The sequence below is a fragment of the Jaculus jaculus genome, chromosome 6 (assembly GCF_020740685.1).
Source record: "Jaculus jaculus isolate mJacJac1 chromosome 6, mJacJac1.mat.Y.cur, whole genome shotgun sequence".
Classification (NCBI taxonomy): domain Eukaryota; kingdom Metazoa; phylum Chordata; class Mammalia; order Rodentia; family Dipodidae; genus Jaculus; species Jaculus jaculus.
The window spans coordinates 100977247-100992620 of NC_059107.1; the positions used below are offsets into that span (position 1 = coordinate 100977247).

Consider the following 15374-nt stretch of genomic DNA (forward strand, 5'->3'; position numbering starts at 1 on the left):
CCAACAGCAAGCTCATATTATTAATGGAGACCTCATGGTAAGGATCTGTTCTGCCGGAATTTTGCCGGAAGAAATTCCTTCTGGGAAACCTGTGCCTCTTTCCCCGCCCACAGTCCCCATCCGCATCCCCCTTCACCCTTGAATGAAATGCTACTGATCTTAGCTGCTGCGCCTCCACTAAGCTAATTGCTGTGACAAGCAGTCCTGAAGCAGACCATGGCCCAGCCGTTCTAAAGGATGCCACCCAGAGCTCTGCCACCTCCCTCTCTCCCTCCCTTTCTCTCTCTCTGCAAGAGCACCCCTCCCACTTCTCATTCAAGTACTTCAGTAGCATGCCTGCCTCCACACTGCTCTGAGGACAGCTTTAAAAGATAAAGCAGTAGCTCCTTTCTGCTGCATATGTTCAGATGCCAAAATAGAGTTTGTAGTGAAGAATAATGATTTGGGGATATATATTAGATTAAAATTTCTCTTTTAAAATTATTTTGCCTTTTACCCACTATAAAATAATTGAGGTCAGAGAAATAGTTTTTACCAAGAAGCTGCCATCAACTTTAGAAACATAAACCAAACCAAACCTAGCTGCAGAGAATTTTCTTTCCAGCAAGCTATATTTAGTAAAACCATCTTTCATTTTGGGGCAGAAGGCAGGCAGCATAGAATACTAGTAGCTATTTGCTCTTCCTCTTCCTATATTTGCTCCCAACAGATAAGGAGAAAATGTTGGCTATAAAATAGGGAACGATGAAACAATGAGGGTACCTTACTAACAGGAGAAAGAGACTGAGGCAGGAAGTTGGCTGCAAGTGCAAGGCCAGTCTGGGCTACACAGTGAGGCCCTGTTTCAAAAACATAAAGAAGGAAAGACTAAAAAACAAACAAACAAACAAACAAAAAAAAAACAAAAAGAAAAGCCCGCAACTTCTAGGCCTAAATACTGGTTCCTTGGAGCTTCTAGGTTGAGCCTAACATGGTAGCTCACACTTATAATCTTAGCACCCTGAGAGGCTGAGGCAGAAAGGTGGCTACAAGTATGCCTGACTCTGGAGTAATATACTTAAATAAGCCTTTCAGAGTCTCTCTTCCTTCCATCTTTGCCTGTTACACAATAATAATTGAATCGAGGGCCACATTTGGTAGCTCATTCCTATAATCTCAGGGCTTTGTGCATACTAATCATGTGCTCTACCACTGGGCTATAAACTACCAGCCTCCTAAGTTTTTGTTGTTGTTTTTTGCCAATGCCAACTATATTGCAAGTCATCATGGCGGGGTATTGGTAAAAGTTTTCAGTTAGCAATAATGCACCTCGTATAAACCTCAATGGCTACAATAATGCCACTGTGCAATTTCAGGTCCTAAGTTTTAAGTGCCCAAAGAAAAGTAATGATAATCTGTGTCGCTTCAGGAAGTAATGGACATGAGAGGTAGTACAAGGTCTACAATAGCACAATATAACTATGACTAGTACCCAAATATGGTGGTTTGATTCAGGTGTCCCCCATAAACTTAGGTGTTCTGAATGCTAGACTTCCAGCTGATGGAGATTTGGGAATTAACCCCTCCTGGAGGGAGTGTATTGTTGGGGGCAGGCTTATGGGTATTATAGCCAGTTTCCCCTTGCCAGTGTTTGGCACACACTCCTGTTGCTATGGGCCACCTTATGCGGACCAGGGGGTGATGTCCACCCTCTGCTCATGCCATCCCTGCCATCATGGAGCTGCCCCTCGAGCCTGTAAACCACAACAAACCTCTTTTTCCCATACGCTGCTTGTGATTGGGTGATTTCTACCAGCAATGCGAACCTGACTGCAACACCAAACAACCTGAGAATAGCAAGAGTTTGACAAAGATTCATCTGCTCATCCATTTAAACATGTATTTGTTGTGTGTCCATGTTCTTACTATGGGCTGAATATTATGATTAAGCTCTATGAATGAGACATTTCTTAAGATTTATACTAAAGACAAAAAAAAGGACTTCGTCTTCTATTCTGAGTGACCTGACACATCCTTATGTGGTTGGACTGCAAAAAGCCAGACAGACAACATACACTTCATGGATGAAAAGGTGTTGCTAGTTTTTAACAGAGGAATGACATATTTTGTACCTATATTTCCTTGTGGCCACCAAATTTCTAAGAAGTTTATAACATAGAAAATTTATAAAAGCAGGGGCAGGAGGTGTGGCTTAATGGTTAAGGTGCTTGCCTGTGAAGCTAAAGGATCCAGGTTCAATTCTTCAGTACCCACATAAGCCAGATGCACAAGGTGGCACATGTGTAGTGGCTGGAGTGCCTGCAGTGCCATTCTCCCTCTCTCTTATTTAATAAATAAATAAGGAAAAGAAAATTTATAAAAACAGTAATCATTTTTATATAAATATACATAAAATATATATATATATAATCATTTTTCCAAAATTATTAAATATATTCTCATGGCAACTTCACATTTTAAAAGTTCAGTATAAAAGCCGGGTGTGGTGGCACACACCTTTAATCCCAGCACTCGGGAGGCAGAGGTAGGAGGATCACTGTGAGTTCAAGGCCACCCTGAGACTACATAGTGAATTCCAGGTCAGCCTGGGCTAGAGTGAGACCCTACCTGGAAAAACCAAAAAAAAAAGTTTAGTATACTGATACAATAAGGTCTTTCTGAACTATAAGAATAGCCTAAAGACCAGAGTTTGATTGCTCAGTCCCCACATAAAGCCAGATGCACTAGTGGTGCATGCATCTGGAGTTCATTTATAGTGGCAGGAAACCCTGGCATGCCCATACTCACTGTTTGCCTCTTCCTCTCTCTGTATATCTCAAATTAATTAATGAATTAAAAAAAATAGCTACCATACCTGATACTAAAAACCTAGTAAAAAGCCTATATCTGGCCAGGCACTGGTGACTCATGTCTATAATCCCAGTACACAGGAGACTATAGTAGGAAAATCGCTGAGTTCAAGGGCAGCCTGGGATACAGAGTAAGTTTCTGGGCTACAGTGAGCCCTGTCTCAAAAAAAAAATAGGGCTGGAAAGATGGCTTAGTGGTAAAGGCACCTGCCTGCAAAGCCACAGGACCCAGGTTTGATGTTCCAGGTCCCATGTAAGCCAGATGCAAAAGATGGCACATGTGCCTGGAGTTTGTTTGAAGTGGCAAGAAGCCCTGGTGTGCCCATTCTCTCTCTCTCTCTCTCTCTCTCTCTCTCTCTCTATATATATATATATATATATATATCACATATATCTCAAATAAATAAATAAAATAAAATAATTGAAAATAGAGCTGGACAAGTATTAAAAAATCAAATGATAATGCTGGGCATGGTGGCACACCTTGAATCCCAGCACTCAGGAGGTAGAAGGATCACCATGAGTTTGAGGCCACCCTGAGACTACATAGTGAACTCCAGGTCAGCCTGAGCTACAGTGAAACCCAACTGCGAAAAAAAAAAAAAAAGACCGAATGTTGGAGAAGATGTGGAGAAATTGGAACCCTCAATCACTGTTAGTGGAAATGTAAGCTGGTATAACCACTATGGAAAGCAATATGGAGATTCCTAAAAAGGCTGACTATAGAGTTACCAACTGACCTAGTTATTTCCTTACTGGGCATTTATCCTAAAAACTTCATGCCTCAGTTCAGAGATATTTGCTCAACCATGTTTATAGCTGCTCAATTCATAATAGCTAAGAACTGGAATTAACCCAGATGTCCATCATTGGATAAATGGATAATCAAGATGTGATATATCTACATGATAGAATTCTACACAGCAGTAAGGAAAATGACACAATTAAATTTGTAGAAAAGTGGTCAAACTTGGAACAGATCATACTGAGCGAAATCACACAACCACAGACAATAGTAGCATGGTCTCACTCATTTTTGGCTCCTAACCTGGATCAGCCCAAGATGTTGACATACCTCAAGGACTGGACAACAGAGAGCGTAGGGCTTGAAGGGAGGGTTGGCGGGGGGGGGAGGACACAAAACTGAACCTAAATGGACTGGTACTATACAATCCTGTATCCTGGAAGACAGACTAAAAGGCTGAACCCTCAGCAGGACCCGAGGGGAAGCACCTGAATTGAAGGGCCTTTGGGATAAAGCCTAGCCTTACATTTCTGGTTTTGTTTTTTGGTTTTTTTTTTTAAGATTTTCTTGTTTTTTCTTCTTTCTTTTCCCTTGGTGCTGGCTTGTAACTCCCAGTACCAGGATGCAGTTATACCCACAATGAGCTACTGATCAGAGAGACCTACAAGGTTTCCCAAAACAAGACAGACTTCTGTCAGAGCACTTGATTACCCACCAGAGGTTAATGGTAAGACCCTATTGCTGAAGACACCATATGCTGTTGGTACAGAACATGGAGAGACCTGGCTGGAATAGGGAAGAAAGCCAGTCCCCAGAGACGTAGCTCGTCTAGTGCTAGAAGGCACTACACGAGCTACTGAGGACAAGTGGCCAACATCTGGCTGAGCAATTTGAGGTCTAAGCTACTCAGAAGCAAACAACCTGGTATGATGTTCATGCAAGTGCCATAGTGGCACACAGCCATGGTAGGTAACTAACTGTTCTTGGATTGGCTAACAGATCCACTCAGTGGAAAGGAAACCATATCTAGAATTGAGAAACAAGTCAGAATCATATCCAGATAATGAGTTTGCATTCCAGTATCAAGCAAAGTGTATCTTGGGTTATAAAATGGTCTACACCCATTAAATCTGTGCTGACTCCACACTGTTGGAAAATCTGCATTTCTTTTTCAAATGGAAGCAGGACCTGAGAAGAGAAATGACCCCATCACACTTCACCAGGGTCCCAGCTGAAACCATAGAGGAACTGGGGAAATGAGCAAGAGTGCTGCTTTCTCGGTGAACCTGATATCAACAAAAGGGTGAAGGAGACAGACACTGAGGACACTCAACACCTGCCAAACCAGAGATCCAGAGGCTCTTAAGAGCCCATCACTGAAGTAGACTTAAAAACACACCCAACATGGCTCAGGGAATTTCGTGAGGGGGGGGAGGGCAGGAAGATTGTTAGAGCCACAAAATAGGACATTACACACAAAAACACTGCCTCCTCCCCATAACGGAGCTGACCCCACAATGCACGACCCACAATCCCCATGGGGATAACCTGCATCCCCAATGAGGAGTGTCCCTTTGGAGGGGAGACAGGGATGAGGGAAAGTATGATGTCAACATGTGCTATTTACATACTGAGTATGTCCATAATTTTTTTTTAAAAGGATGTAAAAAAGGGGGGCTGGAGAGATGGCTTAGTGGTTAAGGTACTTGCCTACAAAGCCAAATGTCACAGGTTCAATTACCCCAGGACCCACATAAGCCACATGCACAAGATGATGCAAACATCATCTTGTTTGTTTGGAGGGGCTGAAGGTCCTGGTGTATGCATTCTCTCCTCTGCCTCTATTTGCCTCTTTCTCTCTCTTTCTTGCTCAAAGAAATAAAATAAAATTTTAAATTGAATAAATAAATAAAAAGGGGCTGGAAAGATGGCTAAGCAGTTAAGGTGCTTACACGCAAAGCCTTATGACCCAGGTTCAATTCCCAAGTAACAACATAAAAGCCAGATGCACAGAGTTGCACATGCATATGTAGTTTGTTTGCAGCAGCTAGAAGCCCTAGCATGCCCGTTCTGTCTCTTTCTCCCTCTCTTCTTAAAAATGATACAAATGATGTAAAAAAGCTAGACGTGGTGGTACATGCCTTTAATCCCAGCATTTGGGAGGCAGAGGTAGGAGGATCACCGTGAGTTTGAGGCCACCCTGAGACTACATAGTAAGTTCCAGGTCAGCCTGGGCTACAGTAAAACCCTACTTCAAAAAAAAAAAAAAAAAAAAAAAAAAAGTAAAGAATATTTTAAAATAAATACATTGGGCTAGAGAGATGGCTTAGCAGTTAAAGCACTTGCCTTCAAAGCCACACGACCCAGGCCCATTCCCCCCCTCCCTCCCTCTTCCTCTCTCTCCCTCCCTCCCTCCCTCCCTCTCTTTCTCTCTCTCTCTCAATCTCTCTTCAATAAATAAAAATAAAACCAGGCCCATGGCTCGGAAGGTTATAGGCCCTAAGAGGAAAGTTACTGCTGCTGTTTGGTTAAAAGGATATAAGTCCATCAGATTGTCATCTAATTATTTATGTTTATACCCATAGATTAGTGCTGCTCTCACCTTTAGTCAAAGAAACTTCTTTTTGCAGTTAGTGAAGATGGCGGCGTAGTAACCACGCCAAAGCAGTCTAGGGGAGAAAAGCACCCCCCCCCACAAAGAAAAAACCAGCAAAATATGCTCTTCTACTAAAAAGTGAGGTGCTTAAGAAATTACCAATGGCAGCAGAGAAGCAGGAGAGATCCAGAGCATCCAGAGCCCACACAGGCAGGCAGAAGCGGCTCCAGCAGTGGCGGCACCAGGTCTGTGGGGCCACAGCTGCCAGGCTCGGCCTGAGCTGCAGGAAAAGCCAGGTGAGGGGATTTTCCACTCACACCAGGGTTTGCACAAACTCAAGAAACATGAAGGGATATTGCTGAAGATTCCACATACTTGGGCTGTAAGACCACTGAGAAATACTTCTGGAACTGAGCTGAGAACCCCTTCCTTGTAGACCACCTGTCAGGAAGCTGGAAGATGCCATTCTGCATGCAGTTCAATGGGAGAAAGAGATACCGCCAGTGAAGATACTCAACAGTGGACACTGCAAGCCTTGTATTTGGCCAGCCAGGCCAAATGAGCCAATGGGTGCAATAGTGGCACATCTGTCATGGTGGAAACCAACTGCCCTCCAATTGGACTGGAGGCCCACTCCATGGGAGGGAATACATCACTGATACTGAAAACTTACAAGAGGGGTAGTCATGAGCTCTAGGGGTGTAACATCTGCTACTGTCTGGCTAAATGTATGTATATACTATGCTTATCAAACTGGCCAGTAAGCACTTCTCTTAATGTGCATACCCTTATATTAATGCTACTCTCACTTTTGGTAGAGAATCTTCTCTTTTCAGATGGCAGTGACTTTTAGATGACTCAGAAAGCATCATGGTGCTGGAAAGAAGTGACCAGAGTGCTCAGCACTGCAATATCTCTATCACACCTTCCAAGGCTCAGGGTCTATTGCAGAAGAGGTGTCAGAAAGAATGTAAGGGCCAAAGGAAGGGTAGGACTTCTTACAATGTGCACCCCCCAGACACAAAATGGCCCGGATATCCATGACCTCACAGTGCCTGACACTACCTACACAAGACCATCATACGAGGAGGAAAAGATGATGACATCAAAATAAAAGAGAGACTGATTGAGATGGGGAGGGGATATGATGGAGAATGGTTCAAAGGGGAAAGTGAGGGGAGGGAGGGTATTACCATGGGATATTTTTCATAATCATGGAAGTTGTTAATGAATATTTCTTTTTTTTTTTTTTTCAAATTAACACGAAGGGAAAACTGCAGCAAACAACGTAAGAGCAGATTACAAGGTAGAGGATCACGTGGGCCAGCTGGAGAACTAGAGCCGCCATCCACATCCTCCCCTCATCCACCACCAGCACAAGCACCAGCAAGGCACCAGAGACCGGGGAAAGGAGCTCACAGCACCCAGCACCCAGCACCGGTGACCAGAGCAGCAATCCAAAGACACAACCAGCCTATTTGAACCCACGGTGCACCAAAGAGGGACCCAAGCAGGAGCGCAGTATAACTGAGACCAAAATCATCCCCAAAGGTAACTGGGATTACACCAGGTCAGTACCCGCCAAATAAGCCTGGTATATAGGCCTGAACCGGAAATGCCAATTGCACCTTCCATATCAGGATAAATTATAGGTTAAATGTGATGGATGGTCAGATTTCCCATTCTTAAATAAGCTATATTTTGGGCTTGTTACCTTTTGCTTCTTAATTTATAGTGGCTTTGTTTCCTCTTCTGTTGTACATTAGTGAAGGATCTCATTTGATCACAAGCTGACTTGGAACCCTCAACAGACCAGAAATCTTAATCTCCTTGTTGACAGGATTAAGGGTGTGGGACACCACACACCCTAAGGGACAGTGACTTTGTTAGAGGACCTGGTTGTCATAATACCTACTCTTGCATAAATACTCTGTGCTGTTTTTCATTGAATGTGTACATTGTTTAGTTAAATTTTAGAATCTGTCTGTATTTTGTTCCACTCAGCCTACTTGAATACTCTCATTGCAGGCAAACCCAACACCTAGGATCACTTTTGTGACTACTCTGAGAGTCTTAAGAACCTTAAGCTCCTACCCTGAAGATATGTAACATCAGATTGATTGATAAATTTAATAATACTGCAGCTAACTAGAAAATCCAAGTATTAAGTTAATCCAAGATGCAAAAATATATACTTTATAACACAAGAAACACCAAAAATCAAGACAATATGGATCCAACAAAAAGTATTGATGCTTCAGAAATTACCTCTAGTGAGAATGAGTTAGAGGAAATGCCTGAGAAAGATTTCAAAAGAATGATTATAAATATGCTCAAAGAAGTCAAAGAGGAAATCAAAGGAATCAAAGGAGACACAGGACACCAATTTAATGAAATAAAGAGGTCAATACAAGACATAAATAAGGAAATGGAAATAATAAGGAAAAACCAGTCAGAATTACTAGCAATGAAGTTAATTAATGAAATAAAAGAAAACACTCTGTAGAAAATCTCACCAGTAAAATGGATCAAGGAGAGGGTAGAATATCTAAACTAAAAGACCAGGTGGCAGTCCAACAAAGAGAAAGACAAACTAATAGGAAAGTATGAATGGGAATTTCAAGATATTCAAGACACTATGAAAAGATCAAACATAAGAATTAAGGATATAGAAGCCGGGCGTGGTGGCGCACGCCTTTAATCCCAGCACTCGGGAGGCAGAGGTAGGAGGATTACTGTGAGTTCGAGGCTACCCTGAGACTCCTTAGTGAATTCCAGGTCAACCTGGACTACAGTGAGACCCTACCTCAAAAAAAAAAAAAAAGAATCCAGGATATGGTAGAATAATAATTTCACTCCAAAGGCATAGTAGGCACTTTCAACAAAATCATAGAAGAAAAGTTCCCCCACATTGTGAAAGAGATGCCAATACAGATACAGGAAGCCTTTAGAACACCAAACAGACAAAACCTGGAAAGAATCTCTCCTCACCATATTACAATTAAACTCACAAACATGCAAACTCAAGAAAATATATTGAAAGCAGTTAGAGAGAAAAGTCAAGTCACCCACAAAGGCAAGCCCATCAGGATCACAGCAGATTACTCAACACAAACTTTAAAACCCACAAGGGTTTGGAATGATGCATTCCAAGTTCTGAAAGATAACAACCGTCAACCAAGGATACTTTATCCTGCACAGCTACCCATTCAAATAGATGAAGAAATAAGGACATTCCACAACAAAAGCAGGCTAAAGGAATATTTGAAGACAAAACCAGCTGTACAGAAAATATTTTTTGCAGTTCGTGGTAATTATTGAGAAGAATTTTTTTTACTCATCAAAGTACTGAGACTGTTGAATAATCAGCACTAAAGAAGACATCTCTGTCTGTATCTCTCTCTCTCTTGAAAGTTTTACTGGCCAGGCATGGTGGTGCACGCCTTTAGTCCCAGCACTCGAGAGGCAAAGGTAGGAGGATCGCTGAGTTTGGGGATAACCTGAGACTACAGAATGAATTCCAAGTCAGCCTGTACTATAACAAGACCCTCCATTGAAAAAAAAATTGACAACCTCCATACATATACATAATATTCCATGATCATAATCCCCTTAAGTAAGACAACTTTACAATTACCCTCCAAAGTGCAAGGAACACTGGGGAAGAAGGGATGGAAAGAAGTTAAGAGCCAGAGGATGGGGAGGCAGTACTGAGGAACACTATCTTCCTGACATGACATGGCCCTTGCTTTTATGACTTCACAACAATTGTTACTACCTGGAAAAGACCTGTACAACACTGGGCCCAAAAAGGAGGTTGCCTGTGAAGGTAGCTCAGCAGTTAAAGGCACTTGATTATAAGCCAGCTTTTCTTAGTAGCCACATAAAGCTAGATGCACATGGTGCCTGCATCTGGAGTTTGTTTGCAGGAGCAAGAGGTCCTGATGCAGCCATATGTGAATGCTCTTCCTCTGCTCACAAATAAATAAAGTTGTTATTGTTGTTTTTTAAGGCATCAAAATAGAAGAGCCATTGGGCATGGTAGCACATGCCTTTAATCCCAGCACCTGGGAGGCAAGGTAGGAGGATTGCTGAGAGTTCAAGGCCACCCTTAGAGTACATAGCGAATTCCAGGTCAGCCTACCTTGAAACACTGAAGAAAAAAAAAAAAAATAGAAGAGCCACTAACTGAAAAGGAGAAGGTGTTCAATAAAAGGGAAACAGAAAACAAAAGAAGGGGATTATGATCAAAAGATATTATGAACCTTGGCATAGTGGTCCATGACTTTAATCTCAGCAGTCAGGATACAGAGGTAGGAGGATTACCATAAATCTGAGGCCAGTATGAGACTACACAGTGAATTTCAGGTTGGCCAGGGATAGAATGAGACCCTACCTTGAAAAATATATATACTATTGTACATGTATGAAAATTGTTAATAAAACAGGGGTTGGAAAGCCAGGCATGGTGGTGGTGCATGCCTTTAATTCCAGCATTTGGGAATCAGAGGTAGGAGGACTGCCTTGAGTTCAAAGCCATCCTGAGACTACATAGTGAATTCCAGGTCAGCCTGGGCTACAGGGAGACCCTACCTCGATAAAAAAAAAAAACAAAAAAGAAGGGGGACTGGAGGGATTTCTCAGGGGTTAAGGCATTTGTTTGCAAAGCCTAAAGGCCTGGGATTCTATTCCCCAGTACCTATATAAGGCTAGATGCAGAGTGGTGCATGCATCTGGAGTTCATTTACAGTGGCAGAAGGTCCTAGCATGCCCCTTCTCTCTCTCTCCTCACAATAAATAAATAAATAATTTTTTTTAAAAGAAAAATAACAACTAGCTGGTCTAATTTTATATTTTTAAAATTTTTCTTTACTTGTTTGAGAAACACTATGTGTGCACCAGGACCTCCTGCCATTACAAATGAACTCCAGACATGTGCACCATTTTGTGCATCTGGCTTAAAGTGGGTACTGGGGCATTGGTTTGGGCCTGCAGGCTTCACAAACAAGTACCTATAAACAGTGGACTCTTCTAGATGAATTTTTTGTTGTTGTTTTGTTTTGTTTTTCAAGGTAGGGTCTAGCTCTAGTCCAGGCTAACTTGAAATTCACTATGTAGTCTCACGGTATCCTCCAACTCATGGGAATTAAAGGCATGCACCACCACACCTGGCTCTTGATAAATTCTTTATTTTATTTTATTTTTTGAGTTTTTGAGGTAGGATCTCACTCTAGCTCATGGCGAACTCATGGCACTCCTCCTACCTCTGCCTCCTGAGTGTGGGGATTAAAGGCATGTGCCACTATGACCGACCCTATAGATTATTTCTTGATTTTTTAAAATTTTTGTTTGTTTGTTTTGTTTTTTTGAGGTAGGGGTTTAACTCTAGCTTAGGCTGACCTGGAAATATTATGGGTGGCCTTGAACTCAGAGATCCTCCTACCTCTGCTTCCCAAGTGCTGGGATTAAGGAGTCCGCCACCTCGCCTGGCTTGAAATGACTCTTTTAGGTTTTTTTTTTTTTTTTTCTTTGGAGACAGGCCTCAAGTAGCCTCAAAGTCACTATGTTTCTAAAGCTGACCTTGAGCTCTTGATCCTCCTGACTCTACCTCCCAAATGGTAGATTACAGTTATCCACCACCACACTTAACCTTCTAAATGACTTTGAAATCACTACCCAAAGATGGCTGAACAGATATACAAGATGAAGTGAAGTGGTGGGTTATCTCTGAAAAGAGAAATTTAAAGAGCCAGGCATGGGCTAGAATGAGACCCTACCTCAAAAAACCAAACCAAGGGCTTCTGGTCAAGATGGCGACCGCCTAGCTGCACTACAAACAACAAGGGAAAAAAAGATAGATGCAGATCCTAAGAAGAGAGCTGCCCCAACATACCTCAGAAGGGGCCCAACTGAAACTAAGGACAACTGGTGAAATAAGCAAGGGTGATGTTTTCCTGTGAACTGGATACCAGCACAAAGGGGAAGGAGATCAATGCAGAGAAAAATCAACTCCTACCAAATCAGAGAGCCAGAGCCTCAGAGGCCCCCAACACCTCAGCACTGAAGCAGACCAAAAATGAACCCAACATGGCTCAGGGAAATCTTGCGGAAGAGGGGGCGGAAAGAATGTCAGAGTTACATGTTGGGTCATGATTTTCAGAGACATTTATCATACTAATAACTGGGGGCTAACTCCACAATGCACGACCCATTTTCAATAACAAGGAGGGTCTAATGGGAGGGGGTAGATCACAGATGAGCCTAAATAATGGTACCAAACTGCCTGTATTTACTGAAAAGAAAACTAATAAATTAAATTAAAAAAAAAAAAAACGAAACCAAAACAAAACAAACTTAAATATAAGCTGGGAAGATGTTTTAGTGGTTAAAGGCTCTTGCTTGCAAAACATTGGGCTCTAGGTTCAATTCCTAAGCCACCCACATACGCCAGCTCCAAAAAATGGTACAAGCATCTGGTATTTATTTGCAGCAGCAAGAGGCCCTGATGCGTGCTCGCATAAAACACACACACATAAACAAACAAATACAAAACTCAACTCGATTAAGTCAAACTCTGATCATCCAATAATGTCTATTTCCTTTAAAAAGAAAGTTGAACCTGGTACCAGAGACCTGTGATCCCAGCCATTTGAAGCCAAAGGATCCCAAGTTCAAAGCCAGCTTGGGCAACTTTGTGAAAACCTGTCTCAAAATTTAAAAAATAAAAAAGAGGATTGAGGATGTAGCTCAGTTAGTGAGTGCTTCCCTGACATCTGTGAGACCCTAGGTTCAATCCCCAATAGGGAAAAACAAAGTAAAAACAGTATATTTTTAGAATACTTGCCTAGCATTCACAAGGCTCTAGGTTTGATTCTCTACATGAAGGGAGTGAAAAGATAACAAATGAAATTTTAAAAAATTGCAATTTAAGCAACAAAAAAGGAAGGATGGAAAGATGGGTTAGCAGTTAATATGTGTTTGCCTGCAAAGGCAAAGGACCCAGGTAAAATATCCCAGGACACATGTAAGCCAGATGCATGAGGTGGTACATGCATCTGGAATTCATTCACAACAGCTAAAGACCTTGGTGCATCCATATTCTCTCTCTCTCATAAATAAACAAAAATAAATAAATTTAAATTTTTTTAATTTAAAAAAATAATTAGAATTAGAATCTTAAGGCCAGCCTGGGCTAAACAGTGAGTTAGAGGCCATCTGTACCACACCATGAGACCACGTAACAAAAGCAAAACAGCCAGGTGTGGTGGCACATGCCTTTAATCCCAGCACTTGGGAGGCAGAGGTAGGAGGATTGCTGTGAGCTCAAGGCCACCCTGAGACTAAATAGTGAATTCCAGGACAGCCCGAGCTAGAGTGAGACCCTACCTTGAAAAAAATCAAACAAACAAATAAATAAAATGGAAAATAACTAAGGAAGGTACCTAGTATTGACTTCTGCCCTCCACATACATATACCCACATGTGCATATGCATGTGCACTCCCATACACAAACATGTATACACACATGCAAAAAAAAAAACATAAACAGTAAAACTTGATAATTTTACTTGGTAATATTGTGGACTGAATATTTGTTTCCCTCAAAACTCATATGTTGGAGCTGGGCATGGTGCTTGCTTGCAAAGCCTGATGGCCAGGGTTTGATTTCCCAGTACCCACTAGAGCCAGATGCACAAAGTGGCCCATGTGTCTGGAGTTCATTTGCAGTGGCAGGAAGCCCTGGCATGCCCATTCTCTCTCTCTACTTGCAAATTAAATAAATATATATAGGACTGGAGAGATAGCTTAGTGGTTAGGGCGTTTGCCTGCAAAGCCAAAGGATCCCAGTTTGACTCTCCAGGACCCACAAAAGCCAGATGCACAAGGGGGTGCATGCATCTGGAGTTAATTTGCAGTGGCTGGAGGCCCTGGTGCACCCATTCTCTCTTTCTCTCTGCCTCTTTCTCCCTCTCAAATAAATAAATAAAATATATTTTAAAAAACAGGGCTAGAGAGATGGCTTAGTGGCTAAGGTGCTTGTTTATGAAGCCTAAGGACCCAGGTTTGATTCCCCAGTACCCAGGTAAACCAGATGCACAAGATGGCACATGCACCTGGAGTTAGTTTGCAGTGGCTAGAGGTCTTGCCATGTCCATTCTTTCCCTATCTACCCTTCCCTCCCTCCATCCTCCCCAATAAATAAATAAAATACTTGAAATAAATAAATAAATATATGCTTTAAAACTTCACATGCTCAGCTCTAACCCCTGGTCTGACTATAATTGGAAATCTGGAGATAGGATCTCTAAGGAAGTAACAATAAGGTTAAATTAGGTCCTGTGGGTGGGGCCCTGACTCTATTAGTGTTGAGTATCAGAACTACTACTCCCCTCTTACTCAGAAAGGTCTCGCAGCCAGGACCAGCGAGATAGCGGCTGCTTATAAGTAGACAGAGGCTTCAGAAGGAAACTTCTTGCTAGGGCCTTTTTTGTTTTGTTTTTGAGGCAGGGTCTCACTCTAGCCCAGGCTGACTTGAAATTCACTCCATAGTCCCAGGCTGCCCTTGAACTCGCAGCAAGTTCCCTTACTGATCTTTTCAAAAAATCTGTTTTTAGTTTCGTTGGCTGTTCACACCCATCTTCAGTTTGCTTTCTACTTTCTAAAACAAAATTATTTATTTATTTATTAGAGGGAAGGCAGGTAGAGAGAAAGAATCAGTGGACCAGGGCCTCAAACCACTGCAAATGAAATCCAGATGCATATACCACTTTGTGCATCTGGCTTACATAGGTACTGGAGACTCGAACTTGGGTCCTTCCCAGCCAAGCACCTCAACCACTAAGCTATCACTCCAGCCTCTACTTTTTATTATATTTCATTCTGGTTACTTTGAATGTATTTTGATATCTATGTCTTTGTTTTTTAGAAATTGGGTATTGCTCTGTATCCTAGGCTGGCCTTTGAACTTGTGATCCTTCTGCCTTTCGGAAGTTTGATTTGCCTGTTTTGTTTATTTGTTTGAGTGAGGGTCTCACTCTAGGTCAGCTATTCCTGAATTTAGTATGTAGATCAGGGCTGCCTCAGCTTCCAGAGTGCTGGAATGACCAGCATAAACTACTGCACCCAGTTAGAAGTTGGGTTATTGATATGACACTTCCACTTCTGTACTTATATTAGCTATGG

General features: G+C 42.0%; 1 protein-coding gene and 1 pseudogene across 10 annotated transcripts in view; both read right to left on the reverse strand.

Moving 5' to 3' along the window:
- Positions 1–15374, reverse strand: part of R3hdm2 (R3H domain containing 2) — a 193742-nt gene that overhangs the window by 101464 nt on the left and 76904 nt on the right. The window lies entirely within an intron of this gene.
- Positions 1234–1353, reverse strand: LOC123461774 (annotated as a pseudogene).